We start from the raw sequence: 9,734 nt of genomic DNA, 5'->3' as shown, positions 1-9,734 counted from the left end.
GCCCAGACCCGAAGCCCGGTCGCAACGGTCACCCTGGGTGACCGTTGCAGGCCCAGCCCGGCACGGCGCCAACGGTCACCAGAGGTGACCGTTTGGCGAAAACGGTCACGAAAGTGACCGTTATGACCGGGCCGGCCTGACCTGACCAAAACAGTCATATTGACCGTTTTGACCGTTTTGCACCTTAAAACGGTCAAAAAACGGCTATTTTGTGAGGGTTTTTTGGTCATTTGCCTAGGAGACTGCCTCTATAAATAGAGGGGGGTTTTCACTTCTTCTCCTCACACCAAAACTCATATACTTCTCTTTAATACTCTCTTATACAATCTTATAATCTCTTATACACTCTAATAATCTCTTATACTTTCTAATCCTTCTATCAAATGGCTTCCGAATCTGATTATGATGAGCAAAACATATCTCATACCGATCTTGAAATGATTCCTCCTACAATATCTACTCCTACCGAACCTACCGGTGTTAATTCTGAATCCGGTGGCGACGAATCTGCACCAAGAGCTCCTAAAAGGCCGAGATCCAATGTGTGAATTTTTTTTGAGAAGATAGACGTCACCAAGGATGAACAGGTAGGATCCTCACCCAGAAGGCTAAATGTGTGTTGTGCGGACAGACTTTCCAAGCTCATTATAAGAGCGCCATCAACCACCTCAAACGCCATATAGAAAAACACAACAAAGACCAGAATCCTCAAGGTGATATCCAACACACTAGAAATACGTAATCCGGTTTATTATAATTAAAAACATTCCTTTTAAATTAGTAGAAGATGATGAATTTGAAGATATATTTAGAGATGGTTTTTATCCCACATTTATAAAATTTTCTCGTCAAACCTGTCAACGTGATATTTTAAAACATTATCAGGGGGAATAAGGAAAAATAATTTTTTATTTTAAAATTTAAACTGTAAATTTTCTTTAACTTATGATATTTGGACATCTAGAGCACAAACTGGTTATTTATGTATCACAACACACTGGATTGATAAAAATTGGCAAATGTTTAAAAGAGTTGCTTCTTTTATTATAATTAAAGAGTCACATATTGGTATTAATATTACAATTTTAATAATTGAAAAACTTATAAAACTAGAAATTGATCAAAGAATATTTTTTCTTTCACTAAATAATGCAAGTAATAATAATGTAGCTGTTGATTTTATCAAAACAACTCTGTCATTGCCATATCATGGTGATCTTTTTCATATTAGATGTATCTGTTATATTTTAAATTTAATTGTTCAAAGTGCATTTACTAAAATTAAACCCATGATAGAAAAGGTTAGAACAGTTTAAATTTAATTGTTCAAAGTGCATTTACTAAAATTAAACCCATGATAGAAAAGGTTAGAACAGTTGCTAATATGCATAATGCTTCTGAATGCATTTACTAAAATTAAACCCATGATAGAAAAGGTTAGAACAGTTGCTAATATGCATAATGCTTCTGAATAAAGAATTAAAAGATGGAAATAATTTTGCAAAAGGAAAAAATTATAAGCCCAGACTAATTCCAAAAGATGTTGAACATAGGTGGAATTCCACCTATGCAATGTTAAGTGTGACAATAGAATATAAAAAAATTATAAACGATTATATAAATTATTACACTTCTAGTTCTAGCTCTGGTAGCACTTATGGAATAACTGAAAATGAATGGACAATTATATGTAATTTAAATGAGATGTTACAAGTTTTTTATGATGCTACAATGTTATTATCTCGCTGTTATTATCCAACTATTACTTTAGCTGCTTTATAAATTTTAAATATTCAAAAAAAATTAATAAATATCGTATGAATGATACTTTTGGAGCTATAAGTTTTTAAATGAAGAGCAAATTTAATAAGTATTTTAGGCCTATTTCTCATATTTTTGGTTTGGGGGTTCTTATTGATCCATGTTTGAAGGATATTGGTCTTCGAAGTTTGTTATAATTATTATATGGTGGACAGATTATAGACTTAGATGATGGATCCACCCTTACTGTTACTTCTTATTATTTAGCTATTAGAAATTATTTTTAAACCTTATATGATGAGTATGCAGCTAAACATGGTGTAGCTGCGTAACAGTCTACAGCTTCGACGCCTTCGAGCTCAGGCCGAAGTAAAAGTGTAAGTTTTGATAGGTATGCAATGGTAGCTGAGCTAACTTGTGGATCTAAACTTGGATCATCATTAGAGGTTTCTGAAATAAATGAATATTTATCTACTTCTTTAGTTAAATGTTAAGAAAATGCTTTAGATATTTTGTAATGGTGGAGAGTATATGGATCAGTTTCATATCATATACTTTCCACCATGATTCGTGACTTACTAACAGTGCAGGTTTCGACGGTAGCTTCGGAATCCGTCTTCAGCACAGCAGGACGTTTGATCGACGACCACAGGACATGCTTAGATTTGTATATTGTACAAACAATGATGTGCTTAGAAGATTGGTGGAGGTATGAGAAACGAATGCAATGCATTGATCGGAGAGCTGGAATTAAAGATAAATTTGAAGAGTTGAGACTAGCAGATATATATAAAGATTAAACAATATTCATCAAATTGTAATTTTTATTTCTTAACTTTAAATTTATAATGAATTATTTTAGAAACAATTACAAATGATAGTGATATAGGTGAGTAGGTACCAACCTAGTTGGGGTGTACTTATTTATTGTGATGCGACGAATTCCGAAATAAATTTATACTTGTAAAGGATTTACTGATTATTAATAAAGGAAATAAATTTATACTTGTAAAGGATTTACTGATTATTAATAAAGAAGTTATTTTTATCATCTTTCATTTTTATAATTTTTTTGTAAAGGATTTACTGATTATTAATAAAGAAGTTATTTTTATCATCTTTCATTTTTATAATTTTTTATATTTATAATTTATGTCATTTCAAGTTATTAATAATATTATTGTTTTTTCTGTAATTTTTTATGAATATTTTAAAATTTAAAGAGATTTTTTTAAAAATAAAAGAAGTTAAAAAATCCGGTCGGCCCGGAGCCCGGCCCGCTCAGGCCCGGGTTCGGGCTCCGGTTTTGCCCGGCCCGAGCCCGGTTTTCCTAACCGGACCGGGCCGGACCGGGCCGAATGAACAGGCCTACCCTCGATTATATGTGACGTGAGTGGAGTAGAAATCTCCCAATAATTAGCGGAAGGCAAATCTATAATACATCATCTCTCTAGATCCTGCACATGTATATATTATGTTCATACAAGATATTTACAAGATTTATTGCAAAATATTTGCAAGATTTATTCTTCTTGTGATAAAATATTTTTTTTTGCAAATGATAGTTAACTACAAAGGGTTTTCAGGGAACCCCCGAAAAGTTTGGCGTTATCCGAAAGTAGATTCAAAAAAGAGCAAATTTTTTAGGCTTAAGTGATATTTTCAAAAAAAAAATTGGGTTTATCTTAAAATGTGTCAAAAAATTGTTTCGTGATCTCTTTTGGTTTTTCTTTCATAATTGCTAATTTGGCGAGTACGCTATTGAAATGGTATAATCTACAGAACAGGTACCTAAATCTAATAAGATCTTCTACAGTACACAGTTGTATCGGAACTAAGATTTTATTTGTCTATTAAAACATTATAAATGTTTTTTTTTTTTTTTTTTTATTTTGGGCTTAAAATAATCTCATCTGTTCAAGTGTTTCGCAGCTTGCAAGTTGTCATGTCACTAAAACCATTGACCGGGGAGATTCTAATCCTGTACTCTGAAAAAGTAAATGACCAAGATACCCATGCAAATGATGCGTACGCATCAGCCATGTTGACAAGTGTCAAGCGTGACAAAGAAAAGGACCACAAGGGTAATTACAGAACTTCCAATTTCTCACAACTAATATTTTACTACTATTTACCAATAAAATACTGTAAAGTGTTAGCTGAGTGCCCCGCACTCGCACCGGCTCTGGAACAGCGACATGTGTCCCTACAATATGATTGGACATAAAAATAGTCCATTTACCAACTTATATGAAATATCCGAATATACGTGATCAAGAGATCTAATCTTAACAATTCACATATAATAAATATATTAATGAACTCTTTTGTATCATACAAACTATATTTTTTTCGATATTATTTTATTTTTCTCAAATTTGTTTTGTATTCGTATGTATATCCGCATGTATATCTGTATCTGTATCCAATTATAGCTGATATGGATATGAGTTTTTCATACCGAGACATATCTGTATCTATGATTGGCAAGCAAATATGGATATGATAATTACCATATTCGAACCATATCCGGACCGGTTGCATCCCCTACCAGTAGGGTCACAAGACACTGCTTGATTTTATACTTTCTAGATGTATTTATTTTAGTTTTACTTGTTTTGGCTACTTAGGACACCACTAAATTTAGGACAGAACACCACTAACATGAAAAAAAAATTTGTAAAATAATCGATATTAGATCCCAAATACAATCATGATAAGTTATTATGGACCCTACTAGGATAAACTTCGGGCTCAGACATTAGTGGGAGCAAAAGTTATAGTTTCCAGAAAAGGAAATTAAATATAAAATGTAAGCATCAATCATGAAAAACAACTTCTCAATCAACAATAGACTTGAAGTTAATTTTCTGCAGCAAACTTTGCATGAAACATTTTACGTTATAACATCTGCCGCATTATATTTTTTGCGGCAAACCAAATGACTCCTAGAAACAAATGTGTCTAGATTATACCTAATAATTTATCACCCAATCATTTATAACTCTTACAATGTGATATAACATACCTATACTATATTAGTTTATAAATTTATCAATAATGTTAATAGAATAAGTATGTAGAATGATATTAAGATTAATAACTGATTAATGATGGTATGCTGGCAACTAATTAATCACACCCACATTCAATTTTGAGCCCCGTTCTCCGACCACGTCAAACGCCGTGTTGATGATTATGTTAATTAATATTAGTTGCCATCCATAACCTAACGCTAATAGGTATTGCTAATTAATTTCCACCGACTAGAACCTTGGACTTTGGACTGCAACTAAATTAAAATTGGACTAAGATTTAATCCTAGTGCATATCGCGTGAGAGTTATTATTTATGTATGCGACGTACTTTATTGGGTAAATGTCACAAAGCACCCTTAAGTTTAGGTGTTTCTTAAATAAACCCCTTTAATATTTAAAATGTCTAAAGCTGCCCATTAAGTTTTGGGGTTTTCAGAAAACCCCCGACAACTTTCAATGTTTAAAAAAACTTCTTAAAGTGTGAATAATTTTTATTGGTAAAAATATCCCCAACATAGTTTCACCCATCCGTGCGATACTCGCAGTGAACGCTATTAGGTTTTTTTTTTTTTGAAATTTGAAAGTTAAAGGGTGGTTTCTGAGAACCCCAAAACTTAAGGAGGGTTTCGCGACACCGATCTTATTCATTAAGGCCTCCTTTGGCAAAGGGTTAATGAAGAGGGGTTAAAGAGAAGGATTAATGTACTTAGCCCATTTGATAATCCGAAGGACTAAATTATTAACCCGTTAAATAAGTTTTATTTTAGTCCTTATGATCAGTTTTAGTGTTTGGGAATAACAATGATTTTGACTATTTTTTTTATAATTAGAAGGGTTAACTCTTATTCCATCTAAATAGGAGTATTAGTAAACCCCTCATTTTGAGGGGTTAACTCATTTTGACCCCTCTAGAGGGGTTAACTTAACCCTTCTATATTTTTTATGTTTGGCAAATTATGGAGGGTTAACTCACTTTAACCCTTATATAGATTTGTTGTGTTTGGCAGGTTAAGAAGGGGTTAAGTCTCATTAACCCCTTACTTAACCCTTTGCCAAATGGTACCTAAAGGAATTATTTCAATACTGAAAAGAAATAAAATTTGTGTAATACGGCTTATAACACAATTAAACAGTGTCATGAATTCTTCTTATACTTTTCAACAACAGATGAAATGTTTAATCTTCTATCCGAAAAAGAGGCAAAAGATTTTCTTATTTTGATTATTTACACACTAAAGCACTACTCCCAATTTCATAGCTGTAGAATCCTCATAAGCTAGGGGGTAGGATAATTAAAGGTGGTATTTGCAATTTATGAAGGTTCAATCCTACACATACACAAGAACAGCAGCTATTTAATTATTTAAGCATATTGATATCTTTTAAAATACAGTTTTATTATAGTATCAAAAGTAAGATCTTAGAAGGATGGGATCCGATTAAAAGGATTATTTGACTATGGTTTGAATAATATTTTGGAATAGTTAGTTAGCGGCCCTCGAGGATGAGATCTTAACCTAATTATATAATTAACACGCCACTTCCATAAACTAATTAAGCGGAACAAAGGGCAAGCAATTCTTTCCTTCAATCATTCAAATAATCATATGTAAGATTATTGCATACAAGTCTCGGCCTCCCTCTCAAAGGGTTATTAAATATGAGTTGTCCTAAAGTTATTTAAAGACATAACTTTTGACTAACCAGAAAAAGAATTTTCTCTTTCTCGAGGAGTAGCATCAAACGTAACTGATGACACAAACAATCTAGAGGCATTATTAAATACTTATTAGACAATTATGAGTTAACTATAGCCTTAATCCAAAATAATGGGAGGGTTAAGATTAGACAAAGTTCTAGTTTCAGATTCTCCATGTTCATTGGATATGTTTCCTGTTATTAATAAGCACTACAGTTGTAAGATTTATCATAATGATTTGATTAATTATTAGATAATTATGAGTTAACTATAGCATTGATCCAAAGTAATGGGAAGTTTTAAGCATTTAATTATCATTACAATAATAGTGATGTCATGTGTTGGTAGGTTCAACAAGCACTCCCTAGGCATTCAAATCAGTAACAATCACCACAAAGTATGGATGTTGCTTTTACATGACTCACAAGTTTGATTAGAAACTGATATATTTAATTAATCACACATGTGGCATTTCACATGCCATAATAATGTTTATTAGTTTGTTGTTGATTAGACCATTTAGCTCAAAGAGCTAATCATTACTTAATCCATGACCTATTCCAATCCAAGAAGAAATAATTTTCGAGAAGCGCGCGGGGGTAAAAAAAAAATTAATCCCGTAAGGGCATAAGCTCATATGTTAAGTTCCGAAACAGAGAAATTTTCACATAAGCATTACAAAATAGTCATTTGAGGTTAGTTAAAAAATGCAAAACGTTTCGGGGTTTTTTGGATTTTCTCGAAGTTAATGGGGATTTATTAAAAATTTCAAATTTTTCGGAGATTAATTGCCAAATGCCCACACTTATCAGGTTTAGTGAAATTTTCCCCTTACACTTAGACGTGTATATTCCAAATAAACAAAATCATGCATCTAGAAATTATGGGATGGTGAGAGACCTATTGATACAATTTTAGGAATTGATCATGGTTGTAGTGATGTGTCATCTTGTAGAGTGGTTCGTGCACTTTCAGAGATCAAGGACATTAGGAATAAAAATTCTATTTGAGCAAGCAAACTTCAATCATCATTCCATCATTAACAAAGCAATAATCTGTTTATATGACTGGTCAGGTACTAAAGCTGGAAAAAAAGCTCATCAAGTTGCGGACATGCTGGAAAGCAATCCACTTCATCGTAGCAGTGCATGAAATGACTGGACAGTTTGCTAAACAAGCTTTTTGGGAGTGTTCTTTTTGTATATTTTGTCTTGTAAATACTTAATCTTTTTGTAGCATGATAGATATCAGTATTTTAGTTCCATATAACTATATGTATGGCTGGCTTTGGTTCTTTCATGTATCTATGTCAACGGTGAATGACGGCAAGGCCCTCTCTTCACCTTCATGGATCCCTGGAAGAAGAAGGATATACATCCCTAGTCACATGGAACTAAGCCTACTGTTATCTAACATCCTCGTTTTTTGTTTGGATACATTTCGTATCCAACAATTTTGTACTATATACTTTTATCTTTAATTGAACAGGGCTTTTTGTTTGGATACATTTCGTATCCAACAATTTTGTACTATATACTTTTATCTTTAATTGAACAGGGTATATCCCTTGTTTTACATTTCGTATCCAACAATTTTGTACTATATACTTTTATCTTTAATTGAACAGGGTATATCCCTTGTTTTCTATCAAAAAAAAAAAGATCAAGGACATTAATAGAAAGGACAAATTTTCAATTTCGACTCATTTACAAAGTTATTTGCAAAAAACGACTCATATCTACTTTAATTGCCAAAATCAACTTAGTTTCAGCCAACTAGCTGAAACTAGGTCGATTTTGGGGAAAAACTTCACGAAACTTCACGGGACTTGAAGTCCCGTGAAGTTTAAGCGCGTGATTAAACATCACGGGACTTGAAGTCCCATGATGTTTAGTAATGTGCAAACATCACGGGACTTCAAGTGCTATGATGTTTAGCATCGTGCAAAACATCACGGTACTTGAAGTTCTGTGATGTTTCAGTTGGCATTTCCAGAGAACAATGCTCTCTGGAAAGTCCGCCTGAAGTCCCGTGGAGTTTGCGGTAGGGCTATATGAGGGCCCTAACGCCGCACGCGATTACATATCGCGTTGAACCCTCTCTCCAAGCAAACCCTAGCCCTATCCCCTTACTCCTGTTGCTGCCGACGTCGTCGTCATCACCCCAATGACGTCGCCCCTACCGCCGCTGCCTTAGCACACCGTTACCACCGGTGATCGATCCCGCTGCCGTTACCATCGGAGTTCGATGGAAATTAGGACATCGACAAATTTTAGCTAAATTTTCAAATTTTTTTCTCATAAATTTTTATATATTCTCATTATTCCAATGCCTTCCACAGGAGTGACGATAGAAGATGATAATGCAAGTGTCAAATCTGAGGATGATGATGAAGAGGATGACTTATAAATCAATAGCATGACGTGTTTGATAGATCGTGATGAAGGGGACAACCAATATATTGACGGATGCTATACTAACAATGAGTATGTCATGTTAGAGGATCCGACGCTCGATGAACTTTATGGAGAAGAATGGATTGATAACTCCATGATAAAAAGTATTCCTATCGGCACTAATATCATTGATGATACACAAGGCGAGGACTTCTCATTCAAAAAGGGTGATCTATTTAAAAGCAATGAGAAATTGATTCATGCGCTTCGTTTGTGGGTCATCCAATAAAATGTCAAGTTTAAGCAAACAAAAAGGTTACATGTGACAATCGTTTATATACCAATGAAAGGTTTTATTGGTTACATATTACATGTGACAATCGTTTATATGCCAATACCTTGTTTAAACTAGTTTGGCATAAAGCACGTCTAAGAAAGAAATGTATTGGCATACATTGTTCCCATGTGACAATCGTTTTTTGTAATATGTAACCTTCTAATTTTAATCCTTATTCTCATGTGACAATGGTTTTTTGTAATATGTAACCTTTATATTTTAATCCTTATTTCACGTGACTCTCGTTTTTGTAATATATAACCTTCTTCTTTGAATCTTGAATCTTGAATCTTGAATATGTAAAATACATATGATTAAGTTATTAAACTGAAAATTTTAACTTATTGTATTTGGGGAAGTGTACACGCGACGACGTAGGCCAGGTCAAAGAGCGGCATGTAATGATGGAGCCGACACTTCTCATAGCACGACGCATGCTGATGGAGCCGGTACTTCTCAGCCTCATACACAACCATATACTCAGATCATCGAGGCTCATCAGT

Source organism: Asparagus officinalis, chromosome 4 (assembly GCF_001876935.1).
Source record: "Asparagus officinalis chromosome 4, Aspof.V1, whole genome shotgun sequence".
Lineage (NCBI taxonomy): Eukaryota > Viridiplantae > Streptophyta > Magnoliopsida > Asparagales > Asparagaceae > Asparagus > Asparagus officinalis.
The sequence above is the reverse complement of the archived record's forward strand: the minus strand, read 5'-3'. Positions refer to the sequence as shown.